The 12,196-nt window shown below is 38.4% G+C and overlaps 1 protein-coding gene across 14 annotated transcripts in view; it reads left to right on the top strand.

Annotated features, from left to right (window-relative positions):
• LOC134801450 (plasma membrane calcium-transporting ATPase 2) overlaps positions 1-12,196 on the top strand; it is a 275,898-nt gene that overhangs the window by 114,571 nt on the left and 149,131 nt on the right. Inside the window, exon 1 of one of the 14 annotated variants that reach the window (XM_063774028.1) lies at positions 9,236-9,427. The exons of the other annotated variants lie outside the window; for them this stretch is intronic. The gene's annotated coding sequence lies outside the window, so the exon portion shown is untranslated. Of the gene's footprint in view, positions 1-9,235; positions 9,428-12,196 lie in introns of those variants that run through there. 14 annotated transcript variants of the gene reach the window in all.

Here is a 12,196-nt window from a genome sequence, read left to right as displayed (position 1 = left end):
ACATAGTTGACCGAAGCGAAGCGAAGGTCTACGTTTTGACTCGGGCATTTTGCTTTCGTATGTCCGGATGTTCTCCTCTACAGGTCGCAATTCTTAACCGATTCTCGTGAAATTTTGTGACCGAATTTTATGACTAAATAATTTTTTTTTGTCAATCCGGTTTTTGGAATTTTTTAAAAATGGCGGAGTCGTGATACCTGGCGCCTAAACAAATAGTCGTATCGATATCATAAGACTTTTTTCTTTTTGAAACATGTTTACAGAGTTAATAGCAAAAAATGCAGAAAAAAATTATCGCTGGTTTAGGCGGTATTTAGATATTTAATTTTAACTAATTTTAATTTGAGAAGGAGTAGCTAAATTTCGTCAACCCATCTAAGAACTATTTGGCTCAGTTTGTAAACGTTCGCTTTTTCTGTTTGCACAGAGGGTCTGGGTTCGATCCCCAGTAATTGTATGCTGGGATATTATAACTTTTTGTATTTTTTTACACATAAATTTCGTATTGTTTTTCTTTAATTTACTATACACCGTGTTTTTATTGAATTCCGTTAACTTCGGGGTATAGTTAAGTACGTTTATAAGAACTAAATGGCATAGTTAATTTTCAAAAAAAATTTTTTTTTTTGTTTTCTTTTTTGTTTTTTTTTGTTTAAAAAGTAATTAAATGTAGCATATAGCGTTGTTGTAACACGGGCATTACATTTAACTCAACCAAACAATTGAAATCTGTGACATATCAATGTCATTTCGTACATCAATCGACCGACATTGTACTTAAGTTTAGTAGCAAATGTATGAACTCATTCTAAACACTAATCAATATGTAAGCCGGCCCTAAGGCAAGTGTACACGCTTGTAGAGGCCTTATAGTAAAAAAATAAATTATGGATTATCTCCGAAATGGACTTAATTAGAACATCGGTGTCTTTGAGAAAGTTACTTGATTTAAGCTCAGGAATGCACCCTTGAAATTAACGGAAATCAAAAAAAACACGGTGTATTTAAAGCTCTTAGCACCATGTTATTTCAAGCTCTGCTCGCGAGGTCTACAGCTCACAGAGCCACTAGTTAGATAGATATCGCTTACGGCTAGTCACTTACTGTGTAAGTAAACTTCTAACGATTCAGTCAACAAAATTGGTTCCTAGTGAGTGAATGACATTTTCTTAAGTAATTGGTGGCAATTTACCCTAGTCAAAAATAGGCATTGTGACATTGGCGTCCGATCACAATCTTCTTAGATCAATAACGCGATTAAATATTATTTCACCGCATTCCTCCACTAACCCTGACCTATATCTAAAGGGCAGTGCGTTTTATCGTGAACCAATGATTAATTAACTTGAAATGATTTTGTTTACTCCGTCAAAATAGTGTGTTCATATGAGACTCGCATGAAGATACGACATTTTGCAATTATGATAATTGATGCCTCGGGCCATGGAGTGCACAGAACGGGCATTTATAACACGATACTAATTTGTTCGCTTAATTTAGACAGTGGATATCATAAGCTCGGATTCCATATGTTAAATGAGTGGTCGTATTCAGGTATTTATCATATCATTTATCGCATTCAGAGCTAATCAGGATACCTTGTCGTTTTGCCTCTACGAAGCATTTTCGCTACATACTGGGAATCGCATGTTATCGGCTACGACGTAGCGCCACGACCGTTACTCAGCGGTGAATGTTTTAAAAGATGGCATGATTTGTTGATCTAGCGAAACATTTGACACATACATAAAAAGTCTAAATACGTAGAATTTCCGACACGGCCAACCTGACATATTTACACGTCCCTGCAAATTTTCTTCCATAAAAACTTCATCATTTCAATGTTTCTGCCGGCTGATATCGTGCTCCCCGTATCGGTGCCATCATCCGTTTTTAGGACATCGGCAAAATTCTATTCGTACTAATGTTCTCGATATAAGTCAACAGTGACAGTACCTCATAATACATATCGTATTCGCTACCTATACTGACGCTACTACGCTGCTAAAATAAATCCATAACATATTATTGATAATATTATGCTATGGTACTACCTATAGCGATGTTCCAAACTTGCCCTTACAGGCTTACACGTAACCGGTTGCGTAACACCAGTCACTTGCCAATACGCGTCGCATTTCTTAACATAGATAATAAAGAATGCAGTACGTATTTGGCAAATAATGGGCCATTCGAAATAGCACCCTAATTTATCCAAGTTACTAAAATGGCGGTCGTGTTTGCCGTGTGCCAAGTTTTCGAACGTGTCATGGTTTTAAGCCTATGACGTCGATGGCTTACGTTGGAACGGATATTATGTTATGTAGTACTCGTCACATTGTTGTCTGTCGTTGACATCAAAAGCGTAGTATTTTCTATACGTTAAGTGAATTTTTCTTTTGAACTTCACCTACTGCCATTCAAAGGGATTGTCAATAAAAAAAATACAACTAGGGAGCAAATCAAATCATGATCATGTGATCATGACACAATCATGGGGAGACTAGGCAGTGGTAATGGCGTCTGCCGCGAATGTGGAACGTACTTGGTCGACCCCAGCCCTAGGCTCTGGAGACTATAAATAGTCACTTTTTCTTTTATTTATGACAACTATTTCAGTTTGTTAGAAATGAATAATTAAAGGTAAGCTCCGTAAAGTTTGTGCTAGCGTTTAGAGATGTTAGATGACTATATTATTCACAAACCTCACCTTTAAAAGTGCGTTTCTTTTATTTTTTGCCATTTTTATATATTGTGACCTTTATTGCCACTTTTGTGTTATTTCTAGTAAGGATCGCGAGCCCTTTTCATCCTTATAGGAGAAAAAAAGTGTCCTAAAATTTCCATACATTTTTCAAACTTTCCTTTTTGTTACCGCCATACAAAGTATATGGGGAAATGGTAACACAATAGGAAAAAAACATTGGGACATTTTTTTATCCCATTAGGATCAAACGAGCTCGTGATTCTGAGTAGAAATAACACAAAAGTGGCAAAAAAGGTCACAAAATATAAAAATTACATAAAATAAAAGAAACGCTCAAAACTGCCTTCGACATCCCGTGTGACAGCAGCCTTACGTGTCATATGTTAACTATAAACCGAAGTGACAGACTATTTGTTTACGACTACGAGCCACTGGGCCGGAATGCGCTTCTAGTCGGTCTCACTAACTATAAACTATAATGAGTCCTGATAACGTATTTGCATTAGCCACGTAGTTTAGAGTTGCTACAGTTTACTAGACGTAGTTTTCCAAACGGGAACTATCTCCACAATTAAAAATTTTGAAAATCGAATGGAGATTTAGTGATGGCCTACCATTGTATTCCGTTTGTTTGTTTCACCGCATGGTCTCATCGGAAGATCAGCGCTGGAAGTTGCCAGCAACATGCTGAGGTGAGACCATTTCGTGGCACTTTCTCCTTTTTATGTTTCTCTGCTTGTATAATTTTCTTTTTTGTTTGTGCTCACGAATAAAAATATTTCTATTCTATTCTATTCATTAAGCCTGAACGGAGTGGGAAATTGTCCTATTTTTTTTTCTTGCGAAGTATCGACCCTGAGTAGCCCGCCCCCTATTGTGTACGTTTTAATAAAAAAATCGTTTCGTTTTATTTCCAACGAATCACCAAAACGATATGATCGATTTGGAAATTGTCGAGACGACGAGAGAAGACAATCGAAACCCGAATCTCAGTTTGTATACGTATACTTAAACGAAAAGGCCGAATTTCTTCTTAATTCTATCCTTAGCTGACACAATATCTGCACTCCGGCACCCGGCTCCAATATTTGGATACTTTGACGTGTCAAGAAGCTCTCTAAGAGCGCTCCCCTTTACGCTGTCATGTTTGAGTACAATACGATTCCTATATAACGACTCGCGGGGCTTATGTACGATGTTATTTTATTTACCCTTTCCTTACACCTAGTTACACTTACATCATATATGTAATATGAATTTTAAGATTTTTAAGGACTGGTTATCGCACTAGTAGTTTTTTTTTGGCGATAAATGTTGTAACATCTGGGAGACCGAGCTTTGCTCGGAAAACATAAACAACTCAAAAATGCGCGTTTACCCAGAGATAAGACCTTGCTAGGTCGAATTTTCGCCCCCGAAAACCCCCATATACCTAGCAAATTTCATCGAAATCGTTAGAGCCGTTTCCGAGATCCCCGAAATATATATATAAATAAATAAATATACAAGAATTGTTCGTTTAAAGGTATAAGATAAGATAAACAGAACAGTAACGTTACAGGCATTCTATTTTTTTGAACTCCCGAAATTAAGATGACCGGTTAAACATACGAGTAAGTGCCATAAATATATCAAAGCAGTTATTCTGAATACTAACCGCCTTTCTTACGGAGATCTCGTATGGCGGCCGTCTCAAAATTAAGGCAACATTTAAGGCGGAAATACACTAAGAACACAACGCGACGAAATTTGACGACACCATCATCGTGTACCTTAGTTTGCGTTAGGGATGTTGCGGATGCAGATTTTTTGACATCCGCGGATGCGGATGCGGATATTTAATGTCTCACATCCGCGGATGCGGATGCGGATGTCAAGATTTGATACTTAAAAAACGTCAAATATTACATTTTAAGCAATTTTTATTTAAAAAAAAACGAAACGTTTAGGATTTGAGCAAGAATATAGGTGCGTTTTATTTAATAAACAGTAACTTGGCCGACTTTTCGGGATCTAGACGATTTCGTTATATATAATGACGAAATTACCTAGCACTTACGCCGCCGGCGCGGCCGCTAATACGTTCCTGTTACCGACTTGGTCGACATCCGCATTATGCGGATGCTCCGCATCGATTTCATGCGGATGCGGATGCAGATGCGGATGTTGAAAATCATGCGGATGTTCCGCGGATGCGGATGCGAATATCCGCAACATCCCTAGTTTGCGTTACATCATGAAGTGTGTTTCCACCGGGAGTCGCCGCGAATTTAAAAACAAATTCTTGTATCTTTATGTCCCTGAGCGATGAGAATACGTACGATACGCAGACGTCAATATAAGGTTTATTATGGATCCCAAGTAAATATACGATCGCCGCACCTGTATCGTGATTACATGAATTTGAATTCTATTATCCACGTAGCAGGGTCGGTTCTTGTTGGAACGTTGTTGAGGTTTATATGTATTGATCTTGGAGTATTTGGATAACGTACGGGTGTGCAAACAAGATTGTTGGTGTACTGAGTTGGCTTATTACAATATCGCAATTAGTGTTAAGGTACAGTCCGTTTTAAAAAAAAGATGATTGTTAGTGCGGAATATATTTATTTATTTAAACTTTATTGCACAAATTTACACAAAAAGAGTACAAATGGCGGACATAACGCCTTGAGGCATTCTCTACCAGTCAACCATGGGGCTAAACAGAGACAGTTAGTAAATAGTGGATATGAGAATAGACGCAAGTCGAGACTACTATGAGTACTATGATACTATACTTACTTACACAAATATAAATTTTAAATATAGCTATGTATATACAATATATGTACTTACAACTACTACGCGTAACGATCAACAGATCTAACCTATAATGACTCAATACATATTAAACCTAAAATATAATATTTAATTACACAAACGGGTCTACCGCGATATAATTTCATTGTTTTTACCTTTAATTCCGACGTTTCAGCTGAGTTGCACCAGCTGTGGTCACGGAAAGACTGACCACAGCTGGTGCAACTCAGCTGAAACGTCGGAATTAAAGGTAAAAACAATGAAATTATATCGCGGTAGACCCGTTTGTGTAATTAAATATGTGTACAAAACGCGAGAGTTTAAAGTGCTAAAATATAATGAAAGGGTGTACCTTCGACATTTAGGGATAGACTACAGTTTATATTATTACTACCGCCATTAATAAAAATAAAATAAAAAGTGTAATGACATTACTAACGAAGGTTAAAAAACCTTTCCATGTGAGCTTTAAATTGGCTACACGATATAAAATACATAAATGTATAGATCTTAGACATATTACATTAAGCACACACCCCTTTGGCAGACATATTTGTATGTAACAAAAATGATTAACAATAAAGAATTTTCTATTCTATTCTATTCTTATGATTATAAACTCCGTTTCGCTCTTTTCTCGACACTCACAGTGGTCTTAATTGCTATGTTGTGTTTTCTTGAAGTAGGGCAAACCGGATAATCAATATTTGCCAAGCCGATTAACTTCTTAGTGAAGCAGTATTCAGTTACACTTTAATTTTGCTGTATTATAGTTTGGAACTTGGATGCTTTAGCTGGTTCATATGCTCGGAAGTTGCATTCGAATTTCGCTTTATTTCATCTAATTTTGACATCACTTGACTTGGTGTGACGTGTGAGTGAGATTCGCCGTGTGAAGTCAGAATGAGATCTGATTGAGGCTAAGTGTACCTAATGTTCGAATTTTCTAATAGTGTGTACTGTAGGAAAATTTATAATTTTCATGCCATGTCAAGAAAAATGTGTATTATATCGATGTTCTGTTCTCGAATTTACGCTTCTAATCTCCAAGTATTATTTAGTAGAAATAAACAACGGGCAGTCTTATCGCAAAGAACTGGTCTCTTCCAAACAACCTCTGGGTGTCAAATAGCAACTTACAATTTTTTACAAGCCTTAAATTAATAAGGTGCCTAAAACACAAAATTGCACCTTATTACAATGTAATAAGGTGCAATCTTTACACCTTTATTGCCCGGAACAACCATACAAGGCAAGGCCCCATAAACTCAGGGTGGGCCCACCTTGACCTGAACTATTCGTGCAGCGAAAATTGAAAACTGTTCAAACGGTCGTATCTCATATCATGGGCTTTACCATTTTGGGACTTAAGTCCATGTAATATGATTTAAATGGCTTTAAAGTAGTTGATATATAACGCATTTATAAAGTGAAAATGAAAGTGGATGAAGTTGTAAACTCTTGTTTTATTTTTGTACTTTGTAGCTTAACTGGCGGGCTAAACTTATTAAATGTAAAAACTCGCCAACTAGTGAAAGATTCAGAATGGAATAGAATAGAATCAGCATATACCGATGACTATCGTCCTTAGCCATGGCGCTGGTTTTCAGGGCAACAAAGCAAAACTTAATACAACATGTCGGGGAAGAGGTGACAGGAGTAAAACTATAATTAACAACAGTCAGACATTTCAGATTAGGATACCTAATTAATTACATTGTGTCACAAGAAAAAAAATATAGTGTTTTTATCAAAGTGCGAGTCATTTGACCTTTGACCGATGTTATATTTTTTTGGTCGAAATATGATTTTTCCGCACAGGAATCTTTATATACGTAGTAAGTAGTAAAGCAGCTGTAGATATGGGGATAACCCCATATCTCTCGTTTACCAGAGGATTTTACACGATCTCGCAAACTTGAAGTCAACTAAAGCTTCCATTCTTTAAAAAACGTTTTTAAAACATCGCGTGCTAAAATATAAAAGTTGTGCACGCCACTGCTATTATATAACTAGGAGTGGAATAACTGTACCCTCGCCCACATTGTTAACTGTACATAAATATATAGGTGCTATTGGCTCTGTGAGCCCCATGGCTCCGCCATTTTGAAAAGCTTCCAAAAACTGAATCGACAATAAATCTATTTAATTATTGAATCTGCTCACAAAACTTCACGAGAATCGGTTGATAAATGCGTCCTGTAGAAGAGAACATCGGACATACGAATAGTAGCGGATTTGCAGTCTTTGCCGCCCTAGGCCCCAGGCCCTATAGCCGCCCCTTTCGCAGCACCCATCATATTGACTACATTTTTAATTATTTATTGTTTAAATTTTTTGCCGGCCTAGGCCCGGGCCTACTGGGCCTTAGAGCAAATCCGCCACTGCATACGAAAGTGTTTTTGCCCAAGCTGATGTTACACAAACCGACCTAGTCCCACAGTAAATAAGCTCAATAAGGCTTGTGTTGTGGGTATCAGTTATACGATATAAGAATCCTGCGGGCTCAGCACGGTTCCATTTTTATCGACTATCACTATGCGCGTCCCTTTCGCACTTACATACTTGTTAGAACGTGACAGGCATGGTGACAAGGGATAAAAACGCGACCGTGCTAAGCCGCCTGGTTTTAAAAGGTATATAAAAGTGCCGATATCTCAAAAACTATGAGATTTCCTTTAGGGGAAATTTGCTTAATCTTGTAGCCTATCAGCTGTTCTATAAGCCCTTTAAGTCTTAGCGTTGGTGTTAAGGATACCTGATATAATAGATAATTAGATATATTATAACTACCCATCGACGTAACTATACTACGATTCTCTGAGCTATCATGGAGCACATTTTTGGTAGGTCAAACTCGACGTCAAAGCATGAAAATCCTGGAATACCTTCAACTCAAGTTATGAGATATTTTCCAACTCTAATAAATTCTCCCGACCTCATATATTCTAGACTCTATTTTTTAACCTTGACATTCCATTGTATTTTCCTATCTGTCAGGTCCATTTATGTCGTCAAATACCGTTCACCAATTTGTTTTATGGTAATAGGTTAGTAAAAATAACAATGTAACGGGCTTACCCGAGTACATAGCGGTGAGGTAGGTTACGTAATTCCAATGTAAGTGTATATATGGGGCTTACGTAACCTTTTCAGAGCACCGTATGCTAATGTAAGCTTACTTATGGATCCAATACATTTACTATTCAAAAAAGATTGAGCACACGAGCTCCTTTTTGCCTTTTAATTAAAACTGTAAAGTGTTGGCTATTCTTTCAATTCCTCATATCGATTCTCGCTGGCAAGCTATACTTGTACGCGTGCCAACTTTAGTTCTACTCATATTGCAATACTAAACTACTTAGGGATATGGGAGGAATATTGTACCGGCATGGAGTAGCCCTCGTAGGTAACCTTGGTAGAGCCTGAACCATCCGTCTGCCCGGGCGGACGTTCGATTTTCACTTGGAGCATCAGCGCCAGTGTTTCGCCCGGGTGGGCGTGGTCTACCAGCCGGTCAATAGCACGGCATCCCGCCTCTCGCTCGCTCCCAAACCACACCGATAACGACCTCCCACTCACACCCGGGGATGATTGAAACGTGTGCCGCAAGCGCCCCGCGCGCCCCTTCTCCAAGGACGTTCAGTGAATCCGTCCCTCTCTGCGAGAGCACGTGTCTCAGTTACTATTTCATATAATGTGTGCCCCGCGAAAATTCACAACCAATTATGAGTCAAGTGCCTGATAAATTAGGTGACAAAATTCATGCCCGAAATCGCTTTTAGCGATGCGTGAGGAACCTTTTGGAGGACAATTATGTGTAACCGTGAAGTGATATGGCGATAAGCTTCAAGAACATCTCTTCGTGTTTTCCGTCCTGTGCTCTACCACGCCTTGATATTCTTGTGACAACTCCAGGTACGTCTGAGGATTCCTTAAAATCTGTCACATACGAGCAGCACTTAACCTCATTCCGCGATCCCCTTGTAAAACTGCCCAACGTCATTATTTTTCCATAGTCGCCTGACTGTCGCCCGGTCTAGACATACAAATTATATACAGAGATGTGACTCACACGAATTCGTCTCCATCGATCGTATCTATTTCCCGAGAAGGTCAGAGAGTAATCGAATACCTATTGTTTGCCCTAAAAGCTATTGACACAGGGTTAGCCGATACGTCCGCTTTTACCCCACAGGGGAAAACTGGGAAAAACGAGCTCGCGAACGGATTGTGCGGCTAGATAATGTTACGCTTAGGTTTTACGCTTTATCGGCCCCTGACGCTGGCTCGCCGGCAGGCTTCACTTCACCGATACCCTTTTGCGATTTGTAACCGAGATATGTCCTAAATCAGCGATCGGCCGAGCGTGCGGCTCTTTAGACGTACAATTGAGTCAAGTCTCCCATAAAATTGCCCATTAAAAACCCCATTTGTGGTATTTTCCGGTTACGAAAACTGGGGATTTCAACTGCGGATAGCTCTTCTAGTGTTTTTCAACCCCTGTCCTGGATCGATAAGTAACGCTGCTATTCTAAAGGTGATAGAATTAGTCAGATTCTGAAGTAGTATAATGAGACAGTCCGTGACGTCACTGCCATACAATTGGCTGTTGGCCTTTTGTATGGCAGTGGCGCCACCTTGGCAGCTATGGGGAACCTTACTTGACAGTTGACATCTCTGAAATATGTAGACGAAGTGCGTATAATAGGTAATAGATATGTCCACATTACCATCATTATTGATCACCAGACATCGTAAATTTTATAGCATTTTCGGTGCAGCGGAGCGGTGTTAACGGAACTGATATAAACAAACAATTTCAACCCTAATGATTAATTAGCGTTAATTACGTTAATATTAACCTTAATTTACCATTTCAGTTGGAATTATCAATACCAATTCCGTTAACACCACTCCGTTGCACCAAAAATGCTATAAAATTTACGATGTCTGATGATCAACTAGAACCAAATGTTCCCAATCGCCGTATCATAATATCACGAACTTGACGGAGCCTTTACATGAATATACAAAAGCCTTAACGCGTTATAGAATGTTAGTTCTTCATTATGCAGACGACTATCGACTGCTAATGGCGCCTCGAATGACATCAGTCTTTGGCAGCCTTAGCCTCTACCATCAGTTTTGACATTGACATAACGCTCACGTCTACGTAATTTACTTTCTGTACATCTCGCTTGCACTAATATCCGAGTACGAGCGAGATGCATAGAAAGTAATTTACGTAGACGTGAGCGTTATGTCAATGTCAAAACTGATGGTAGAGGCTCTTGTACCTACAGTTGGGTAGCTGCAAAAGTATCATGTTTGTCATGATGAACATTACTTTAAACGTATCCATACGTGGTATTTTCGTAACTCAACGGTAAAGTACATACATTTTTTTTCTGTGACAAGTTTTTAACGATAAATACTTATATCTTATATGTATTGTACAGAATAACTTTATCTATCAACAAATTATATCGAAATCTGACGAAAAAAAATCGACAACAAAAAAAACGCCGGAATACGTTTAGTTGATCTTAGGTCTTGTGACGGTCATTGTGCATACGAGTATGGAATTTTAATAGCATCCAGAATGACATCAGTGTCTTTGCTAGACTTTTATATTATAATTTTTGAAGCCCCTTCTGAAAAAGTATCTGTACTGTCCTTGACCTAACCCAAAGCTTTGGCAAAACTGTAGTAGGTATCAACTTCTTATGGTACTCAGGATACTGGCAGGATGACATCACTGTATTTACCTGCCTTGTTCAGTTAGGTCAAGAAGGCTCTGCAAATTAACTACGTAACAGGTCCAAAAAGTCTAGCTTCAAAACAGATGAAAAACCTTATGAATTTTTTTTATGTTTTATCTTAGAGTTAACAAAAAAAGTAAAGCGTAGAGGAATATTATGGCACCTTCATAATGCAGACGTTATCGAGTGCCAATGGCGCCACGGTTTCAGTCTTTGCCAGCTTTTGTAGTTCGCAGCAAAAATCTTCGCTACACAGAACATGTTTAAAAATCTTTTAGAGAATTTCTTAATAGTCTAAACCTCATTTTTTTGATAAAAGTAAAGCCTGACCAGTAATATATGATCATTGTCAAGAGGGCGCTGTTATTCACATGTATAGGGTGACAGTTCAGTATAGAATAACAAAAATTGTTCCAGTGAAATTCCATATATTCCTGGCCCCAATTTCACCACGGTGACAGGTGCGACAATTGTAAAATCACTGCTGCTGACGTCACAGGCATCCATGGGCTACGGTTACCACTTACCATCGGGCGGGCCGTATTCCTGTTTGCCACCATCATTGTATTATTTAAAAAAACTTTATTATATCGGAAAAAAACAGATATTTCTTTTGCGAAGTTTCTGACAATTGTCAAGATTTAGAAGAATTGTAGGTAATTCTTGACATGTAATGAGTTATATGTCGGAATTTCGTGACAATTGTAGTGTTTCTTGTGACAATTGTCATAAACTTAGCAAGAGAAATATCTGTTTTTTTCCGATATAATAAAGTTTTTTTTTATAAAACAATGATGGTGGCAAACAGGAATACGGCCCGCCCGATGGTAAGCGGTAACCGTAGCCCATGGATGCCTGTGACGTCAGCAACAGTGATGTTTTACAATTGTCGCACCTGTCACCGTGGTGAAATTGGAGCCTG

The sequence above is a fragment of the Cydia splendana genome, chromosome 22 (genome assembly GCF_910591565.1).
Source record: "Cydia splendana chromosome 22, ilCydSple1.2, whole genome shotgun sequence".
In the NCBI taxonomy this organism is placed as follows: Eukaryota; Metazoa; Arthropoda; class Insecta; order Lepidoptera; family Tortricidae; genus Cydia; species Cydia splendana.
Note: the sequence above shows the minus strand (reverse complement) of the source record. Positions and strands in the feature narration are given on the sequence as shown.